Below are 22,327 nucleotides of genomic sequence, written 5' to 3'. Positions count from 1 at the left end.
CGCTATCGGCAATGACAAGGGGGCGGGGCTTTAAACATATGCATGTTGTGATGCGACGGACCGGACCTGACGATCATACAACGCTCCATTCTATAATATTTCAAGTCCACGCCCTTCGCATTTTCAATGTATTTTATGTATTTTCTTTGTATAAAGAAAATACAAAGGGAAGCCTTGGGCAGGTGCCGATTGCGATGGAGTTCGGACCCGATGGTTCGGACTCGATATTTTATGAATCATTTCTTATAAAATCTCAAGTCCGCGCTTAAGCCATTTTCGATGGTTTGGGGCGCATTTTCTGTGTATTGTGAAATATAAAGAAATATAAAGGATGCCTGGCGGGTGCAATTGCGATGGGTTCTCGAATCCGAAAGGTTTCTAAAAGCAAAATATATATATATTTCAAATCCGCCAAAGCCATTTTTCATGGTTTTGCGGCAGTTTTGCATGTATTTGTCAAATATTAAAAAACAAAGGAGGGCCTATTTAAACATGAATTGGGACCCGAAAGGCGGACCCGATAGTTGAATGAACCATGCATGCACCTCTTAAAAGTCAAAATTGAAGCAATGATGGGCGGGAAGGAACAGTTTGGGTAGGGTTTCACTGTTTTAAAACAGCACAATCATAATGGAGACATTTTTAATGTTCAACAGCTGCATTTAATCAGCAGTATGGCCAAGGAGGAAGCAGGACACCACTAGGGAGTTCAGAGCATTCAATGGTTATGGTTCCATTGGTCTTTCACGCCACCTGCTCAATGGAGGACTGCAGAGCAACAGAGGGGTCAAATACATTTATAGCACAGCCAGAGTTGTATCAGTAGCCCCATTTCTGAATGTAAATGTGGTTGGTGGCCATTTATGGGCTCCTCCACGCATAGCTAACAGAGAGATTGCAATGTAACACCATATATACTGAAAAAACAGATAGAATGAGGTTGATGAGTGTTTGATGAATGAGAGCTTATTGTAGCCTTTTAACTTCTGGAGACTGTTAATACTATGAGACCTGCAGCTTCTGGTCTTGATTTCCACTAATACAAGCTTCTTTTGCTATCACCTGCTCGCTTTTCACTTCTTCTATGTTCTAGGCTCTGCCTACTTTGCGTTTAGTTGATGTGCTGTGAATATTTGGAATTGAGGGGCTGTCATCCCACCTCTATGTTAAAATTTAGTGGTTCATTGAAAATTGCTTGCAGGTTGCTGTTGTTCTAATACCAGAGAGCTATCATCCTCTCTGTATATGGAATAGTAGTCTTGCAGACCTTCTAACTGGTTGCAGCTGGCCATCACAGAACCTTGTGCATCTGCTGGTGCAATCAGTCTTCTCCATCATCACTTTTACTTTAAGCTGTGAGTAGTTGGTGGTTGAAAGCCTTGTAGTTTGGGGGTCTTCACCCATGTCTGGGGTAAATCATAGTAGGAGTGGTTATCTGGCTTAAAGGTGCTGCACATCTTCCATTTATCCATCATTTTATCCAACAAAACTGTTGAATTTTTAATGTTCCTGAGCATCACTGATATACAACCTAGGTGAGTTTCTTGGGGTGATAACATTAATTGGCGCCGTTGCCGGGGAGAGAAGAGAATCAGAGCTCAAGCTTCCCTGGGAAGAACGACATAGTTTCAAGCTTTGATGACAGACAAGGTTTGAACACAGTATTGGTTGTAATCTTCTGTCTGGCGACTCCATTGGTGGAAGACCATCCTTTGGTGACTCCACGTTGAAGTTCTGGCTCAGTTTGTGAGGCATACTAGAAGAAATCCGCAGAAGTCTCCAGCTGAACCATTGCATGACCCTGAGAAAATTGTTAAATCAAAGAAATCATCACAGAAAGGGGCATCAGGATCAGGTAAGCCTAAAAACTCCGATTTATCTCTGAAAAATGAGTTCATAGCTGAAGAATCACAGCTTGAAAGCTTAGAGCCCAGCACTGTTAATATAGAAATTCCTTCAGAGACTAGTTCAGCCCCTTGTGCAGTTAGTTCCCCTTTGAATCTCAGTCCAAAGAGAGCTTCCCATACTATCCAAAACATCCCAATATCTCTGCCATCCATTACATTATTTCCTACTGCTCCATCTGCTAGTGTTTTTCCACATATTCCAAACATGGCAGGACAGCAAGCACCTACTAGGATTGAGAGGATTGTTGCTGCTAGATATGGACCTTTGGTCTTGCCCACACCTTTAAATGCCATGCCTACAGGAGAATATCAAAAATATATGCCCAAATTTACTGGAACAGAGGGAGTGACAGCAGAAGAACATCTTGAAGCTTTTTACAGTTATGCTGATAATTTAGATATAAGTGAGAATGATGTATGGATGAGAGTTTTTGTCCAGAGCCTTGATGGAGAGGCTAGGAAGTGGTTTAGAGAATTACCCCAAAGATCTATAACAGATATTGAAGCATTAGATGATGCATTTTTGAAGCAATGGGGAGATAAGAAGGACTTATTATATTATCATACTGAGTTTGGAAACTTGAAAAGAGAAAAGGGTGAGTCTTTGCATGACTTCAATAAGAGATTTAATAAGATGTATAGTAAGATACCAGCTGAGGTAAAGCCTACCCCCACCACCGCCAAGCTCACATACGCTAATGCTTTTGACCCTGATTTCTGCTTACTGTTGAGAGAAAGAAGATGTGCTACTTTGAATGATATGCAAGAAGCAGCCCTGGAGGTGGAATCCAATATTATGGCAGCAGAGAAGTTGAAAAGTCAAATTGATAGAAGAAAGCTTAGAGGGGAGGCTTCTTCTTCCCATGTTTCAACTTCAGAGCCTAAATTAGACAAAATGACGAAGATGATAGAGTCATTGGCTGCTGAAGTTTCAAAGCTAAAAGTAGAGCAGGCTTCAGGCAAAACAAGGCAGCAAAACACATTTGCTCCAAGAAATCCAAACCCATTCAGAAAAGCAAATGATCAGCTACAAATCATGCAAAGAGGTGAACAAGCCAAAGAAGATCATAAGGTTAGAGCTCCTTTTCAAAATGCAGTCATGGAAGGGGAACAATTTGAAGAAGAGGAGGATGAAATTCACTGCATGGAAGACAAAGGCAACGCTGTATTTTTAACATTGGCTGAATATGAAGAGTCATTGCTGCAAGAGCAAAACAAGCAAGGGTGGGACAGTGGTGTTGTTCTGCAATCAGGTGAGCAACAGCGAAAATATAATCTAAGATCCAATGCAAAGAATGCCAAAGAGAGTGTTGCACAAGAAGATGCTGCCCAAACAGCTCCACAGAATACCAGGCTAAGAAGACCAGCAGCTGATCCGGTCACCCTCAAAGCTCCAGTTCAAGAGGTAAAAACTGCTGATAAATCATTCTCTTCTTTCAGTTTTGAGTCAGAAGTTCAGAAATTGAAAGTTGTTGTGCCTCTGGCTGAGTTGGTCAAGAGTGAATTGTTTAGAAAACCCATCCTTGAAGCCCTTGAGCTACAGTCTAAACAAACCTCCATTGACTCTGTCAATTTGCAAGATGATAAGCCTGCTATTGTGCTCAGTCCCATGGTTGAACCTGCTGATAATAGTTCCCCATCTTTCTATGTTTCATTAACTATCCATGATAAAATCCTCCACAATTGCCTGCTAGACACAGGTGCCAGCCACAATCTAATGCCTAAAACAGTCATGGAAGAGTTAGGCCTTGATATCACTAGACCCTATCATGATTTGTTTTCTTTTGATTCAAGGAAGGTGAAATGCCTTGGCTTAATTAAGGATCTGGCCATTACCTTAACCCAGCTGCCTATGAAGAGTATGATGATGGATATAGTGGTGGCCGATGTCCCTCCGAAATTTGGTATGCTGTTGTCTAGAGGATGGATCAAGAGACTAGGTGGGACATTACAAAATGATCTATCTTATGCAACTGTCCCGGTGTTTGGAGGAGAAAGCAGGAGATTATATAGAGAAGCACAACTGGCATATATCATTAGTGATGAGAAGAATCCTACAAACCATCCCATTTATGCAGTGGACACTGATTTTGGAGCATGCATTCTCCAAATAGAAGAATCTCAGAAGGCTGCGTTGCAAATCAGGAAACCAACAGACTAGGCCGAGCATGATAGAAGAGTACAGATTTGGGAGATGTTCTTCGATGGAGCTTGTACTAAAGAGACTGTAGGAGCAAGGGTGGTGTTAATATCTCCACGGAAAGAAAGAGTTGAATTGTCTCTGAAGCTGGTATTTCAGGTGACAAACAACATAGCAGAGTATGAGGCACTGCTATTGGGCCTTCATGCAGCCAAAGACAGAGGAATAAAGAAGCTGAAGGTATTTGGAGATGCTGATCTGATAATTCAGCAAGTAAATAAAACGTTCCAAGAAAAGCATCCGAGGCTGAGAGCATACAGAGATGAGGTATGGAGAATCAAAGAATTCTTTGAATTTTTCTGCATTTCATATATTCCTAGAGCTCAAAATCAGCTTGCCGACTCCCTTGCTGTCTCAGCTAGTCTGTTTATACCTCCATCGCCTCCCAAACTAGTTTATGAGATACAAATGAAGTATAGACCCTCCTTGCCTGATAATGTCCACCATTGGAAGGTTTTTGATGATGATGATGAGTTAAATAGGTTTCTTCAAGTCATTGATGAGTTCTCTGAAATGCAAATTGACCAAAATAATGATACTTTGCTAGAAGCTCCCAAGTCCCAGCTTAGAGATAAGATTGGCAAGAATAGCATAGTCCAGCTCCCTAGCAACCATATTCCTAAGGGTCTGATTCCTCTTGAAAGATTGTTTGACCACAATGATGTGCCTTACAAAGCTGCCCATAAAGAAGATCAATCTATTGTGTGTAAGCATAATATAGGAAGCCCAGGTCAGCCCAAATTTATAAATTTGTCTACTAATCTATCAGCTGATCAGAATGCCGAATACTGCAAGTTAATGAGGCAATTTGCTGATGTGTTCGCTTGGGAGTACAACGATCTGAAAACATATGACAAAAATGTAATTCAGCATAAAATTCCGCTTGAAAAAGACACTATTCCTTTCAAACAAAAGCTGAGACCAATGAATCCTATGCTCCTTCCTCTGGTGGAGAAAGAAATTAAAAAGTTGTTGGCTGCTAAAATAATAGTGCCTCTCAGATATTCTAAATGGGTGGAAAATCTGGTTGTTGTGAGGAAGAAGAATGGAGAAATCAGACTGTGTGTTGATTTCAGGAATCTAAATAAATGCTCCAAAAAGGATAATTATCCTCTGCCAAAAATGGAGCATTTGTTGCAGCAAGTCTCAGGTGCCAAAGTAATGTCTTTTATAGACGGATTTTCAGGCTTTAATCAAATCGCTGTGCATCCAGACGATCAAGAGAAGACAGCATTTACCATGCCTTGGGGCACGTTCATGTATGCTAAAATGCCATTTGGGCTGATGAATGCTGGAGCCACCTTTCAGCGTGCTATGGATATAGCTTTTGTGGGAGAAAAGGATAAATTTGTGCTAATCTACCTTGATGACATAACAGTTTATTCCAGTAGCCATCATGATCATTTACAGCATTTAAGAAAGGTGTTTTTGAAGTGCAGAAGGTTTGGGATTTCACTCAATCCCAAAAAATCCCAATTCGCTTTGGAAGAAGGCAAACTGTTGGGGCATGTAGTGTCTGTTGCAGGTGTTCAAATCGACCCAGAAAGAGTCAAAGCAATTTAGGCCTTGGCTCTCCCAAGATCAAAGAAAGATATACAATCTTTTCTGGGCAAAATCAACTTTGTAAGGAGGTTCATTCCTAATTTTGCAGAGCTAGTCAAGCACATAACCTCCATGTTGAAAAAGGGAGCAGAGGTGAGATGGACTGACGCAGCAAGGAAATCTTTTGATTCCATTAAGAAGGCTATTATGCAAGCTCCTACTTTAATAAGCCCCGACTATAGCAACGAGTTTCACTCGTTTTCATTTGCCTCCAAGGACACAATCGCAGCTGTTCTGTTGCAGTAAGATGAAGCAGGTCAAGAGCATCCAGTGGCCTTTTTCAGCAAGAATTTGAGGGATGTTGAACTAAGGTATGATATTATTGAAAAGCAGGCTTACGCTCTTATCAAATCTTTGAAAGCTTTCAGAGTATACATCTTACATTCCAAAATAGTTGCATATGTGCCTTCTGCTGCAATAAAGGATGTCTTAACGCAACCTGATGCTGATGGAAAAAGAGCGAAATGGATTGCAAAAATGATAGATTTCAACATAGAGCTGAAGCCCACCAAGCTGGTAAGGGGTCAAGGGCTTGCTAAATTGTTGACTGAAGAAAATTGCAGGTCTTTTGACATGGATTTCTTGTTCACTGTGGCAGAAAATGGTCAAATAGAAGAGCATGAAACAGCTGAATCGGAGGATAAGCAGTCAGTGGCCGAAAGCCTAGCTTCATGTAGCTGGTATGCTGCAATAATCAATTTCCTTCTAAGACTTGAAGTCCCTTCAGATTTCTCTCAAAGTCAAGCAAGAACTTTAAAGCTCAAGGCAACAAAATATTGCATCAATGATGGCTTGCTCTACTGGAGGGATCCATCAGGAGTACTTTTAAGATGCTTGGACAAAGAACAGTCAATAGAGGTTATGCAACAATTCCATGACAGCATGTGTGGAGGACATCATTACTGGAAAACCACAGCCCATAAGATTCTTAGAGCTGGGTACTATTGGCCCTCTTTATTTTCTGATGCATTTATTTTTGTTAAATCTTGTGACAGGTGCCAAAGATTTGAAGGTAAGCAGCAATTAAAATCCCTGCCATTAAAACCAATAATTGCAAAGGGACCTTTTCAGCAGTGGGGCTTGGATTTCATTGGTGAAATCAACCCACACTCCAGTGGCCAGCACAGGTGGATATTAGTTGCCACTGATTATTTTACAAAATGGATTGAAGCAATCCCAACAAGGAAGGCTGATCATAATGTGGTAATGAAATTTTTATCAGAAAACATTTTCAGCAGATTTGGTTGCCCACATAAGCTTATAACAGATAATGCAGCAGCCTTCAGGGCAAAAGAATTGGTGGAAATGTGTGATTCAATGGGCATTAAACTTGTTCATTCCACCTCATATTACCCCCAAGGGAATGGTTTAGCAGAATCCTCTAATAAAAGTCTGATTAGGATAATTAAGAATCCATTAGAGGATAATAAGAAGAATTGGGATGCCAAGCTGAAGTATGCACTTTGGGCGGACAGAGTGACCATTAAGAGATCTACAGGCTGCTCTCCCTTCAAGCTGGTATATGGTACTGATGCTATTTTTCCCATTCAACTTACCCTCCCTGTGGCAAAGTTGCTCCAGACAGCGCAGGATGAAGAGGATGATATGGCAAATAGAATCACTGATCTAACAGAATTGTATCAGATTCGAGAACAGCTGGTTGAAAAAGCTACAGCACATCAGCAAAAGGTCAAGGAAGCCTTTGACAAGAAGGCAAAAAGAAACAATTTCCAGGTTGGGGATTTGGTCATGAAATGGGATGCTTTTAAAGAAAAGAAAGGCAATCATGGGAAGTTTGATGCTCTCTGGACAGGCCCTTTCATCATTTCATAGATTCAAGGAAACAATACCTTCATGCTGAAAAGTATGGCAGGAGAACCAGTCTTTGATGGCCCAGTTAATGGGCAGTTTTTGAAAAACTATGTGATTTAAGGTCTTTTGGCCTTACAAGCTGTAAATAGTGTGCTTTTATCAGTTTTTAGTATAGTTGTAGTAGACTCCATGCCCAATGGAACACTAGGAATTTTGGGTAATCTTTTTGTTGCTGGAAAGGCATTGAGCTGCAGGTTCTTGAGACCTCACAGGGAGGATCTCATCCCCAGAAGGAGCCAATGTTAGCTTTGCTATGCAAAAGGATCAAAAATGGATTCAAAATGCTGTCAAAGGCTGCAAATATACTCATAATCATGCCCAAGATCCATTGTTGCTGTTTAAATCTTCAATTTGTATCTAAAAACCTTCCACCGATCAAAAAAATTGCAAGAGGAAAGCCCTTTGGAGGGCAGAATTACACTATCGGGAGGTGAAAATACCCAAAAAACCATATAAAATTCAAAAGCGCAGGCTTAAGGATCTGCATTAATCTCAGCCGTTGGATCTGGCCGATCAACGGTCCAGATCGCGTCGGCATATCGCAGGTCGGGGGATGGCAGTGGCAGCGACATAATATATCGTCGATGGGCGATCGCCGATATCGCTATCGGCGTATCGCAATGAAGGAATTACCAAAGGGACTTTATTATTGTGCGATGAGTGATCGCCGATATCGCATCGGCGTATCGCTATCGGCGTTTCCAATGGAGCAATGCCTTTTGCATATATGAGAGATCGCCGATGGGCTAGACCCGACGGCGGTATTAAATTCCTTTTGATAAATGTGCGGGTCCGCAACAATATCGCTATCGGCAATGACAAGGGCGCGGGGCTTTAAACATATGCATGTTTCGATGCGACGGGCCGGACCCGACGATCATACAACGCTCCATTCTATAATATTTCAAGTCTGTGCCCTTTGCGTTTTCAATGTATTTTATGTATTTTCTTTGTATAAAGAAAATACAAAGGGAAGCCTTGGGCAGGTGCCGATCGCGATGGAGTTTGGACCCGATGGGTTGGACCCGACATTTTATGAATCATTTCTTATAAAATCTCAAGTCCGCGCTTAAGCCATTTTCGATGGTTTGGGGCGCATTTTCTGTGTATTGTGAAATATAAAGAAATATAAAGGATGCCTGGCGGGTGCGATTGCGATGGGTTCTCGGATCCGAAAGGGTTCTAAAAGCAAAATATATATATATATTTCAAATCCGCCAAAGCCATTTTTCATGGTTTTGCGGTAGTTTTGCATGTATTTGTCAAATATTAAAAAAAAAAGGAGGGCCTGTTTAAACATGAATTGCGACCCGAAAGGCGGACCCGATAGTTGAATGAACCATGCATGCACCTCTTAAAAGTCAAAATTGAAGCAATGATGGGCGGGAAGGAACAGTTTGGGCAGCATTTCACTGTTTTAAAACAACACAGTCATAATGGAGCCATTTTTAATGTTCAACAGCTGCATTTAATCAGCAGTATGGCCAAGGAGGAAGCAGGACACCATTGGGGAGTTCAGAGCATTCAATGGTTATGGTTCCATTGGTCTTTCACGCCACCTGCTCAATGGAGGACTGCAGAGCAATAGAGGGGTCAAATCCATTTACGGCACAGCTAGAGTTGTATCAGCAGCCCCATTTCTGAATGTAAATGTGGTTGGTGGCCATTTATGGGCTCCTCCACGCATAGCTAACAGAGAGATTGCATTGTAACACCATATATACTGAAAAAACAGATAGAATGAGGTTGATGAGTGTTTGATGAATGAGAGCTTATTGTAGCCTTTTAACTTCTGGAGACTGTTAATACTATGAGACCTGCAGCTTCTGGTCTTGATTTCCACTAATACAAGCTTCTTTTGCTATCACCTGCTCGCTTTTCACTTCTTCTATGTTCTAGGCTCTGCCTGCTTTGCATTTAGTTGATGTGCTGTGAATATTTGGCATTTGAGGGGCTGTCATCCCACCTCTATGTTAAAATTTAGTGGTTCATTGAAAATTGCTTGCAGGTTGCTGTTGTTCTAATACCAGAGAGCTGTCATCCTCTCTGTATATGGAATAGTAGTCTTGCAGACCTTCTAACTGGTTGCAGCTGGCCATCACAGAGCCTTGTGCATCTGCTGGTGCAATCAGTCTTCTCCATCATCACTTTTACTTTAAGCTGTGAGTAGTTGGTGGTTGAAAGCCTTGTAGTTTGGGGGTCTTCACCCATGTCTGGGGTAAATCATAGTAGGAGTGGTTATCTGGCTTAAAGGTGCTGCACATCTTCCATTTATCCATCATTTTATCCAACAAAACTGTTGAATTTTTAATGTTCCTGAGCATCACTGATATACAACCTAGGTGAGTTTCTTGGGGTGATAACAAGTCCTGGAGGCCAGATCTGGGAAAAAATGTTCATTTCTCAAGAGGAATGAGGCAAAGCCTTCCTTCCCTAGATGATGCAAAGCAGTCTCAGTGAGGCAGAGTTCGGGCCAAGGTTGGCCTGACTCGCCGAGAAACTGAAAGAAAATAAGACAATGAATGCATGGCCACACTAAGTGATAGCAAAAGTGATTGACAGTGGATGCAAAACATGAATGAAATATTCAGCAAACAGATCAACTTGCGTGTGGGTGAAGCAGATCATCGGTTGGCTGAACGTTCGTGCAAAACAGTTTCATGCATGCGACAACAGTGAGATAGCAACGAAAATTGAAACAAAGCTGCAATAAGCTAGTATACATGTAAAATACAGCAAGCGTTCAAAGAAATCAAGCAAACAACACTCATACAAGTGAATACATAATAGGCAACAGAAATGCTAAAAAAGACAAGTTGAAGCCACTTACCCGTGAATAGTTGAGCCGAATGTGTCAAAGAGTCCTGGATGTGTTGTGGGATGTCAAAGCTCCAAGACTGATGTGAAATAATGAGCTTTGATGCGTCGAATAAATAATTTTGGGCTCATGATGCGCATGCCACAAATCTAAAAAAAGCGACACTTGGAGGGAAACTTCTAAAACAACTTTGCATGTAACCCCTGGCTACTAAAAATAGCTCCCTGAATCATGGGATGCCTTTTTCATGTTACCTTTTTCTATTTCGAGAAGAACTAGTCATGCATGTATGCAAGTCAAGTTTCCTCGATCCCGGGTGGAATTGGTCAACCAGAATGCTTATGCATGCAGCTGCTCAACTGCTTGAGAAAAATGTGCATTCCTAGAGGGTGGTGGTAACCGCTACAATAGGTTCCACCCTTTTGGAACCGCGAACCCCAAACTCTCCAAATAGTCCACTACTTTGATCTCCTCTCCTTCTTAATTTAACAAGAGGTACTTCTAGCTCCAATTCACCTCTGTGTAATATGTCAACATTGCAGCCTCAATTTATTCACTCCTTGGATTGAACTTTTCTCCTCCATACTTGTTTGATGGCTCATTCAGGCCAATAGACAGTCTAATTTATTCCTCCATCTCCTCCTCGATGTATTGAAGTTCTCTACCTTTCCAACTTCTGCATCAAATAGAGAAAAGGGAATATTACCAAGTACACTCTGCTCGATGTAATTACTCTAAGATTTGAGGCTTTTCCTGTTTAACCACATCCAATCTTGAGGCTTTCACCCATGGCTAATCTACACTCGGACAATTATTCTACAAATGAAATGAAAGAATGGATTGAATATGCACCGAAATCACAAAATATGCATACCCACCATATTCATGGTTTTATTGTAGATATGCAAACATAATGAAAAAACACCAACGATGACTTAACATTCAAATTTCATTAAAACACATAAGATCATATTTACTAGGGAAATCACCATGGCTTACTACATGAGCCCCCTCAGCCCTATTTAACCTTTATTCCCTCCTTTTCCTTCAACCAACAACAACAAATACTAATTACAAAAAGAAACTGATACATATACAATGGGCATCTAAACAAGAGCTTTCCTACCAACAAGGCCTCTTGAATGCCATGCTTTTTTTATGTTTTAGAATCTACCATAACAATCTAAATTATAGTGACACCAACAAACAAGGACACATATACACATTGAAATTCTTACACATGTCCCTATACTAACTCCCTAACAACTAGATTAAGACTAATTACACTTGGAAAGGACCAATTGGCCCAATTCATCAACTAAACCAACCACCCATAAACCTGGAATCAAGACACTTGTCTCAACGTTAAGGTTTCACAAATATGAGGGAAATATGCTATCCTCTAGAATTTACATGGTTATTTCTTGAGTCTAAGGAGAATTAATTCCTAAGGGATGATGCTCCTGCATCATACTTCCAGGTGAAAAAAAGATATGATGATCCAAGGATCTTGTGCTTATAGATGTATGAAAAGAATCACATGTGAAAATTGCAGCTTAACACAGAAATCTAATGTGCACACATAAAAGAAGAAGAAAAACACATAAAGTCACAACAAGAAAACACCAAGATTTGATAACGGAGTTCGTCCAACTCAAACTACGTCTTTGAGACCTGCTTGATCAATGGGGAGGCCTTCATATATTAAGTGGCATGAAAAGAAGAGAATTACATTCACCAGTTACATAAAAGAGGCTTATACCTCCATTCTAGAAACTGGGTGTGAAATGGAGACCTCGGCTGAAGAAATGGACAACACCAATGCGTCTGTGGTGATGAAAGGGGCTGAAAACATATAAGATTTTTCCAAATCAGAGAAAATAGACTATCGACCCTCCTGAAAACTCTCCTGCCTCGAACTGTGTGTTGAAAATCCCTCCCCCGTGCTTTCTTCATTCATCGGGATTTATAGCACAAAGCCACTTAACAATCAGAGGTCTGTTCTATTGGAATAGAAACCGTTCAAGTGGAAGGGTCAGCGGACACAAAAAACCCTAAAAAATAGCCTTTTTTCCGCTCAAGCGATATACACGAAAACATTGAAAAAGCCCGAAAGGCCGGACCTCAAAATATATCAAATCAGAGCTATAAATCCATCGAGTCTGGTTCCCCTATCGCAATCAGCATATCGTGTAGAAATTTTGAATAATATGACACTTATTCATAGATATTATCCCGATTATACACTATTGCAGAATACATGCATAATACATAACCTCCTCTACGTTGATCATCAATTTTGCGGAATTAAAAACAATGAAACATCAATCGCATGCGCACATTAACACAGTATGTAACCCGGGGAAAGCATACAGCTGAAAACCCCACACTATCTATATATTATAATGATTGAGAACATGTAACAATACATCGTACAATACTCCTCACAAGTACTCAGTACTATCTCCACCTGTTACACACAAACTAGCTCAGATCTGAATCAATCACAGGTTCAAATCTCCTCCGTTGCTTCCCTGCCTCCACTGCGCAATCCTGCAAGAGAATAATGATGAATGGCTGAAGAAAACTCGTATTTCCTTGGCTAAACCACGCAATCCTCATTGGCATTACTCAATCCCATTGATTGTGCAAGATCTCATGCACAACTATAGTCACAACTGATAGCAATCTCAACCTCTAACACCTGTCTCCACTGAATTGTCCATGCACTGAGTTAACTGATGTATTCTTTAGTTGCTTTATGAGTTAATAATTAGTGAATTAATTAAAAATTAATTCACATCACTCATCACTAGTGTATTCTACAGTTAGACTAAATACAACTAGTTTAACCAAGTCAAACTGAACACAACTCCATCAACTCCACAATCAACTCCACCGAAACTCAACCACATGAGTTCTAACTGAAGTCCTGCATGCAATAGCTCAACTGACCCACAAGAAAAGCGTATTTCCTTCTGACAGCTGCATGTGCCACATCTGTAACTCAAACTGAAGTGCTCCAAGAGGATAAGATAATGTTTATAGTCCAAATATTATTATGAGACAATAATATTCGACTGTTCTATTTTTAGCCTGGCAGTATAAAAATAGAAACCGCCCATATGTCTAAAAATAGAAGTCCATCTATTTTTACCGACATTACCAATCATCCACAAATAGCATCTTGCAACTCATAGACCATGATCAATATGTCTAAAAATAGACTTTGCGCCAAAAATAGCCTGCGGGCCCACTTAGTGAAGGCGACTCCTTTCCACTAAGCTCCATCATCTTGTTGCATTTTCAACACTCCCTCTCAACAAGATATGGATTATCTGCAACCCCTATCCTGCAACTCTGGAATGTTCTGCATGCAACACATTTGCCCGGTCCACTTGCTCCAACAACACTTGGAACAAAAAACACTCCCAACTGACCACTCTGTTGGGCTAGGAACATACTCTGATGCTGAAGCTCTACCTGTTGCTGACAAGTGCTCCCTCTCTGACATCTGCACTATTGCAACATCTCCATGCATCTCGCACCATTGCACACCTCTCTGTGCCACCTAGCACTGTGCAAAACACTTGTGCCTCTCACATTGTTGCAGCCTGCTAGCTATGCGCTGTCCTGGGATTCCCTACACTGTCGCTCTCTCTGCCGCTCCATCCACATCTGTCTCTACCCAATCAGTTAGTTCCTACTACTCCACATCGGGGCTCCCATAGCAAGGTCTCATCCAAGAGGTTAGGTACCTCAAGGATCCTGCCCCTCCTCCTTGGGACGATCAATCCACATCACCCCACCTCCTACCTGGAGGTATGGCTGCATGTGATCCCTCAGCCCACCTGGCTCGAAGTTTCCCCCTACTGGAGGTCTCTGCATGAGTAGATGTCTCTACTCGATCTCCTCTCAGCTTCCCTTGTTGTGGTTGCTACACAACCTCCTGAAGCTGCTGCACCAATCGTGGCTCCTCCACAATCGTCTGAGACTTCTTCCGGCTCTGCATGTTGAGAGGTAATATACGCTCCCTCTCAACCACCAAGTCTCCATCAGTTGCCTCGTCGCTCAAGGCTTTAGATGCATCTTGAACCTCAAGAGCATACAGGTTCTTGACCGATGAACCAATCTGCTTCACCTATCTAGTGATGATGTGTCTACGGAAAACCTTTCCCTTACTGAAGACTACATCATAGCCTCCGTCTTCCAGCATCGCGATTGACACCAAGTTTCTCTTCAGTCCTGGTACATACTTGACATCGGTCAAGGTAAGGCGAGCTCCATGCTCCCTCTGAAAAATAACCGTGCCTACACCTGAGACACTATACTTCTCATCATTACCCATCGCTATGAGTATCTGGAGATCTTTCTCCTCCAAAGTACTGAACAAACTCTTGTCACCGGTCATGTGGAAAGAAGCTCCACTGTCAAGAAACCAACCACTTCCCACCATGGATGAAACCATGCATACGAAGAGTGTGAAATCCAACTCAAATTTTGAAGCAAGTGCCTCGCCTTCAGATCCTTCCCCGGATCCCTTCTTGGACTTCTTCTTTGGGCAATTAGTAGCATAATGGCCCAACTTATGACAACAAAAGCATCTCACCTTCGACTTGTCAACCTTCTTCCCATTATTGGAAGAACTGGATTTGGAAAGAGAACCCTTCTCCTTCCCCTTCTTCACCTTACTCGCTAAGGCACAATTCTCCTCATCATGCATGGATGAAGAACTGTCTCTGGTGCTCTGTCTGATCTCCTCTTGCACAAGATCCGACCAAAGTCTCTCCCATCGTGGCAATTTCTCCCGACCATTGACAAAGTCCTGATAGGAATGCCAACTCTTCGAAAGACCAAGGAGAGCCAAGCTCACCAAGTCCTCATCATCGACAGTCACCCCCACACTTCCCAGCTCATCCCGACACTGGGTGAACTTCGTGAGATACCTGGGCATACTGTCTCCATTCTCACACTTAATGTTTCCGAGTTTATCCTTGAGTGCCAACTTCCTCTGGGCGCTCTTGCATTGGAATAGATTTGTCAACGCTTTCCACATCAAGTATGGAGAAGCCTTTCCATGCAGGCTAGACACAATGTGATCCTTCATGCCCTCCAACAGAATCCTTCGACACTTTGTTGTCTTCTTTTGCCAAACCACAGCTTCAGTAGCATCAGTAGGTTTTGGGACCTCAGCCTCTATGAAATCCTTCAACCCATTGTCATCTAACACCGCCTCCATCCTGTCTTTCCATGCAATATAGTTTGAGCTGCCTTCAAGAGCATACTCCAATCGCAATCCGTTGAAAGACATTTCAACTTTGACACCAAGAAAAACACTGCTGCAAATTCGAATTCCACCAGCTCAAAACTCGACCGCCTCTAATCTAAAATTCATGAGAACAAAGTATTTCTCGTACAGAGATTGATTGTATGGGCTTTTACCGGATATCTCACCTTCCAAAGGAAGGATGAATCCAGAGGCTACCTGGCCCGATTACGAACTCTACCTGAAGAAATAAAATGTAAACACTTTCTGAATAATAGATCTGATGATCAACTGCTCTGATACCATGTAGAAATTTTGAATAATATGACACTTATTCACAGAGATTATCCCGATTATACCCTATTGCGGAATACATGCATAATACATAACCTCCTCTACATTGATCATCAATTTTGCGGAATTAAAAACAATGAAACATCAATCGCATGCGTACATTAACACAGTTTGTAACCCGGGGAAAGCATACAGCTGAAAACCCCACACTATCTGTATATTATAATGATTGAGAACATGTAACAATACATAGTACAATACTCCTCACAAGTACTCAGTACTATCTCCCCCTGTTACACACAAACTAGCTCAGATCCGAATCAATCACAGGTTCAAATCTCCTCAGCTGCTTGCTTGCCTCCACTGCGCAATTCTGCAAGAGAATAATGATGAATGGCTGAAGAAAATTCATATTTCCTTGGCTGAACCACGCAATCCTCATTGGCATAACTCAATCCCATTGATTGTGCAAGATCTCATGCACAACTATAGTCACAAATGATAGCAATCTCAACTTCTAACACCTGTCTCCACTGAACTGTCCATGCACTGAGTTAACTGATGTATTCTTTAGTTGCTTTATGAGTTAATAATTAGTGAAATGATTAAAAATTAATTCACATCACTCATCACTAGTGTATTCTGCAGTTAGACTAAATACAACTAGTTTAACCAAGTCAAACTGAACACAACTCCATCAACTCCACAATCAACTCCACCGAAACTCAACCACATGAGTTCTAACTGAAGTCCTGCATGCAATAGCTCAACTGACCCACAAGAAAAGCGTATTTCCTTCTGACAGCTGCATGTGCCACATCTATAGCTCAAACTGAAGTGCTCCAAGAGGATAAGATAATGTTTATAGTCCAAATATTATTATGAGACAATAATATTCGACTGTTCTATTTTTAGCCTGGCAGTCTAAAAATAGAAACCGCCCATATGTCTAAAAATATAAGTCCATCTATTTTTACCGACATGACCAATCATCCACAAATAGCATCCTACAACTCATAGACCATGATCCATATGTCTAAAAATAGACATAGTCTAAAAATAGACTTTGTGCCAAAAATAGCCTGCGGGCCCACTTAGTGAAGGCGACTCCTTTCCACTAAGCTCCATCATCTTGTTGCATTCTCAACATATCGCTAGTGCACTGGTCCTATTAACGGGGCTTTGCCAATTGCCGATTTTCGATCTGCCGATCGCCGATATCGGCGTCGGCTGATCGCATCGGCATATGCAACAACTCGGGGTCCTAGTCTTTCATTCTTCCGATCGTTGATGCCAATCCCGCCGATCGTAATCGTTGATCATGGGTCTTGCGTCCTGATTGAAATCACTGACCTCTTGCCCCTGACTTCGATTTAATCGGAGATCGCTAATCGGGGTTCCTGTCCGACTACCTTATGTCCACCCCTTTGCCTTCTCCGATTGCGATTTGCCTTCTAAAGGCTTTAAGTTCATTTTTAAGCGAAAATGCCTTATTTTCAAAGGAACTAAGATAAACTCTTTCTGTCACAACTTCATTATCCAGACTCGGATTGGAGTGACATTTGCACCGTTGGAATTAGGGTGACGATCACTTCGATCTGATGTTAGGATGCTTGCTTTTCTACCACTTTTAATTTGGAGATTTTCCATGCCACTGTATCTGAATATCCCCCTGGATCAATCCTCCCCATTGAGGAGCTTTTGGACAGCCAAAAGCTTTCATTAGCCAATTGGAAAGTGAGGGAATTGTTACCTCACCCTTTCCTTCTCCAGCGATTTGACCTTGTTTGGGTGCATTCCCTTGAAACCAACTCGAAGGTATTCCACATCTCCTCATCGTTAAGTCCTAGTCCTTCTGTCAAGGATGATGTCTTTCAGTAACTCATCGAGATATTCTGGTGCAAAATCATCAACTGTAGAAACTATGCCCACCTCAGTTGTGTCCATTATCAATGGTGGCTCATACAGCTTTAGGTTATCTACATTCACTATTGAGTACATCTACATATAAATCGGAAAATCAAGATGAAATGCATTGTTTCCAATCTTCTCCAATATGGTGAATGGACCATACCAGATTGGTCTCAACTTCTTCCCTTCTTCCTTCATCCCGTCCTTGTTGATGTGGAACCACACTTTGTCGCCCACTTGGAATTGGTGGTCGACTCAGTGTTTGTCATGTCGAGCCTTGTAACAAGCTTGAATTTTCTCAAACTGCTCTTGTACTGCTTGGTGAATCAATTGGATAAGCTGAATGAACTGTTAAGCTTTGTCCCTAGCATTACGTCCACTGGAGTCATCTTCCCTTCCAAAGACCATATCAAAAGGGTCCTTTGGCAGGTAAGCAAAGCATGTCTCAAACGGTGAACGCTACGTAGATGAATGCACTGCTGGGTTGTAGGAATGATGTACATATGGGAGATGTTCATCCCACAACATGAGATGTTTCCCTCAATAGCCTCGTAACAAGTGTACCACGGTACGGTTGACAACCTTTGTCTGTCCGTCAGTCTACAGATGAAATGTCGTGCTTCTTTTCAATTTGGTGTCCATCATCTTCCACAATCTGTTCCAGAACTCTCCAAGAAAGCGAGAGTCCTAATCCGACACAATCGATGTGGGTAATCCAAAATGGACCCAAACATGCTGAAAGAAAAGAGAAGCAGTCTGCTCTGCAGTAATCTGCTTTTTACAAGGCATAAGAATACACATATTGCTAAAACAGTCAACAACGACATACAAATAGTCATGACTCTTTTTAGACAAAGGCAAACCTCCTACAAAGTCCATTGACACACTTTCCCATGGACGACTCGGAATAGGGAGTGGTGTGTAGAGCCCGAGTTTTCTATTAGAGGGCTTTGAAACAAAACACATCACATAACCCTTTACATAGTGAGTCACAATGTTTTTCATATGAGGCCAAAAACAAAATCTTTGTACATGACATAAAGTCTTTTCGACACCAAAGTGCCCAGACACAAGAAAGGTGTGGGCCTCTCGAATTACATGTACTCTTTCCCCTGTGGGAATACACAATTTACCAAGGTGATACAATAGTTTCCCCTGCAAATGATAGTTGTCCACCTGTGAACCATGGGTTAGTTTTGCATAAATCTCTTTAAAGTCATCATCATTAGCATATTGTTCAACATAACTCTCAAAAGACAATGAAGCATTATGCAAAATAACAGAAGCAAAAATAGGAGGGCGAGATAGCATATCAGCCACTTTATTGCTAGTGCCCTTCTTATACTTTATTACCAGATGAAACTGTTGAAGAAAACCCATCCACCTGAAATGACGAGATTGTTGCAACTTGGTTTGTGATTGAAGGTACTGCAAGGGTTGATGATTTGTATGGATGATGGTCTCCTTGTTGATCAGGTAGTGTTTCCACTTTTTCACACTCCGCGCCAAGGCATAAAGCTCCTTGTCATAAGTGGGATAGTTTATCATAGCTTGACAAAACTTCTCATAATGGTAACAAATTGGCTTCTTTTGCTACATCAGTACAGCTCCCATGGCATAACCATTGGCATCGGTTTCGATCTCGAATGGCTATTGGAGATTGAGTAAGGCTAAGACTAGTGTGGTGTTGATCTTTTCCTTCAATGTTTCGAAGGACTTCTGTTGTCTTCCTCCCCATTGGAAGACCTATTTTACACTTGTCAATGTGTGCAGAGGTGCTGCAATAACAGAGAAATTAGCAATAAATATCCTCCAATACTAGACTGCACCTAAAAAGCTACAGACCTCGGTTACACTAGTAGGCTTAGGCCAATTTACAATTGCTTCAACTTTAGAAGGATCAATCTTTAACTGACCCTGACCAACAATATGACCTAGGTAACCCAAAGAGGTTTTCCCGAACTCACACTTTGACAATTTTACAAAGAGTTTTTCTTTTTTCAGTACATCAAGCACTTTCTTTACATGACACACATGTTCAACCCAACTCTTACTAAAGACAAGTATATCATCTAAATATACAAGAACAAATTCATCAATGAAAGGCTGAAAGAGATCATTCATGACCCTCATAAAAGTGGTTGGAGCATTGCAAAGCCCGAATGGCATCACCATCCATTTGAACAACCCCTGTTTGGTCTTGAAGGCGGTTTTCCACACGTCCTACTCTGCAATTCGGACTTGTTGATAACCACTACGCAAATCCAATTTTTTGAAATAAACAACATTCTTTAACTGATCTAATAAGTCATCAATGCATGGAAGAGGGTAGCGATTTTTCACCGTAATTTTGTTTAGTGCACGGTAATCCATGCACATCCTCCATGTGTCATCTTTCTTTGGGACTAAGACAATTGGTGATCCGTACAGATAAGTGCTCGGCCTGATGGCCCCTTAGTCCAACGATTCCTGCACCTGTTTCTTAATTTCTCCCATCTCAATGGTCGACATCCTATACATGCCAATATTTGGCAAAGGAGCATCATGCTGCAAATGGATTTCATGTTGGATTTCCCTCTTCGGAGGTAATCCCTTCGGTTCCTGAAACAACTCATCATAATTAGAAATTAATTCAGATAATTCCTATTTATGTTCCTGATCACAACCTTGGAAAGCATCAACTAATTCTGCCTCTTTTTCCCTTACAACCATAAGCATGCAACCCTTACTGGAATTCACCAGTCTTTTCATTTGTCCAGCGCTTACAAGGCTGGCATTGATTTTATTTTGATGAGCCCTTACTATATATTCTACCCCATCTTTTGTGATTTGGTATTTGTTTTCATGATGGAAAAATACTGCCTTTCTATCATACAGATATGGACTCCCTAACACCATGCCACAGATATCCAATGGTATTACATCCAGTTCTACTTCATCCACTAGCTTAGAAGCAATTACAAATTTGAATTTACATTGCTTGGTTACATTTAGTTTTTCTTTATCATGTATCCATCCAAGCGGGTAAGGTTTCGGGTGTGGTTTTTTTTCTAAGCCGAGTTTCTTTACCACAGATTTTGCGATTAAATTTGCTTGGGATCCGGTATCAAACAGAGTTTTAGTATGATTTATGACAACTCTAATATGAAATAGTTCAATTCGCTTTCGGTCATTAGGAAGGGACTCATTTACAGAACTGGTGCCTTCATGTGATTCAGAATTAACATGAGGTGTAAGAGTACCTTTTGTTCTCGCTGCTGTGATCAACGCTTCATCTCCGGAATCCGATCCAAGGTCTTGCTGCGTAGTTGCCACTGTCTTCTGCTTCCCTTTTCCTCCATACTTCTTTGGATGCTTTTCTGGGTGTTGTTTCCAACAGTGATCATCATCATGGCCTTCCTTTTTGCAGTGATTGCAATACGGCCTCTCTCCTTCTTTGGCTGCTACCGTCTTCTTCTCCTTTCCTTTCCATTTCGCTTTGGATTTTCCATTGGGAGGTTTGAATGGTGGTTTTCTGGAATGATCATCTCTTTCATTTTTTCCCCTATTCTCAATATGAATTGCCTTCACGCTGGCTGAGTCAATAGTGGTTGGTTCAAACAACAACAATGAATGCCTAATGTAGCTATGCAGTGAGCCAATATACTTAGTTACAACTTCAGGTGTATCAAGTGCAATACCCAAATTCAGTGCTTGCTTTCTAAATTCCTCTGTAAAACTTTGAACATCTTGACCTTTACCTTGTCTTAAATACTTCCAATTCATTAAAGCTTTTTTCTTGTATCCTAAAGGATAAAATTGTTCCTTTAATGCAGAAATAAAATCAGGCCATGAGGAAAAGAGGTTACCCACATTCTTACTGCGCTGCAATTTGCTCTCCCACCAAACGAGAGCGGTGTTGCTCAGCCGTAGAGAGGCCAGCTGAATCTTTGCCTCATCCTCCATGATCTACTGAATCCTGCAGTAGACCTCAATCTGCCTAATCCAATTATTAAGCTTTTCTACATTGCTTTCACCATTAAACATGGGAAGATCAAATTTAACATCTAATTTAAAGAAAGGTTTCTTAGATGCATCCTTTGAATTTCTATGATTATGGTGGTGAGAGGAAGGAGAACCTTCACTCCTGGAAGGAGAAGGAGGGGGTTCTTCTCCACCATTCCCATGTGCTGAACCTTGTCCTTCTAGGTTTCTCTCCTCTACTTTTTCCAACCTTAAAACCAGCTGACTGATATTCTCTGCCATTGAATAGAAGGTCTTGCGGAAATTGTGCTCCTCTTCAAGATGAGCTTCATCTTCTGCCATGTTTCTCCTTTGATGTGCACACCCCACTTCAGGATCGAAACGCTCTAATTCCCCTTCGCCTCTTCGGATTCTGTCTCTTGTTAGCATACAAACATGAATTTCACATCTAAAAAGCCCTGCTCTGATACCACTTGATCCAGGGATATTTTGCT

The sequence above is a fragment of the Pinus tabuliformis genome, chromosome 3_1 (assembly GCF_031772625.1).
Source record: "Pinus tabuliformis cultivar Carrire ecotype Pingquan chromosome 3_1, CPIR1, whole genome shotgun sequence".
NCBI classification, from domain to species: Eukaryota; Viridiplantae; Streptophyta; class Pinopsida; order Pinales; family Pinaceae; genus Pinus; species Pinus tabuliformis.
This window is presented reverse-complemented; position numbering follows the sequence as displayed.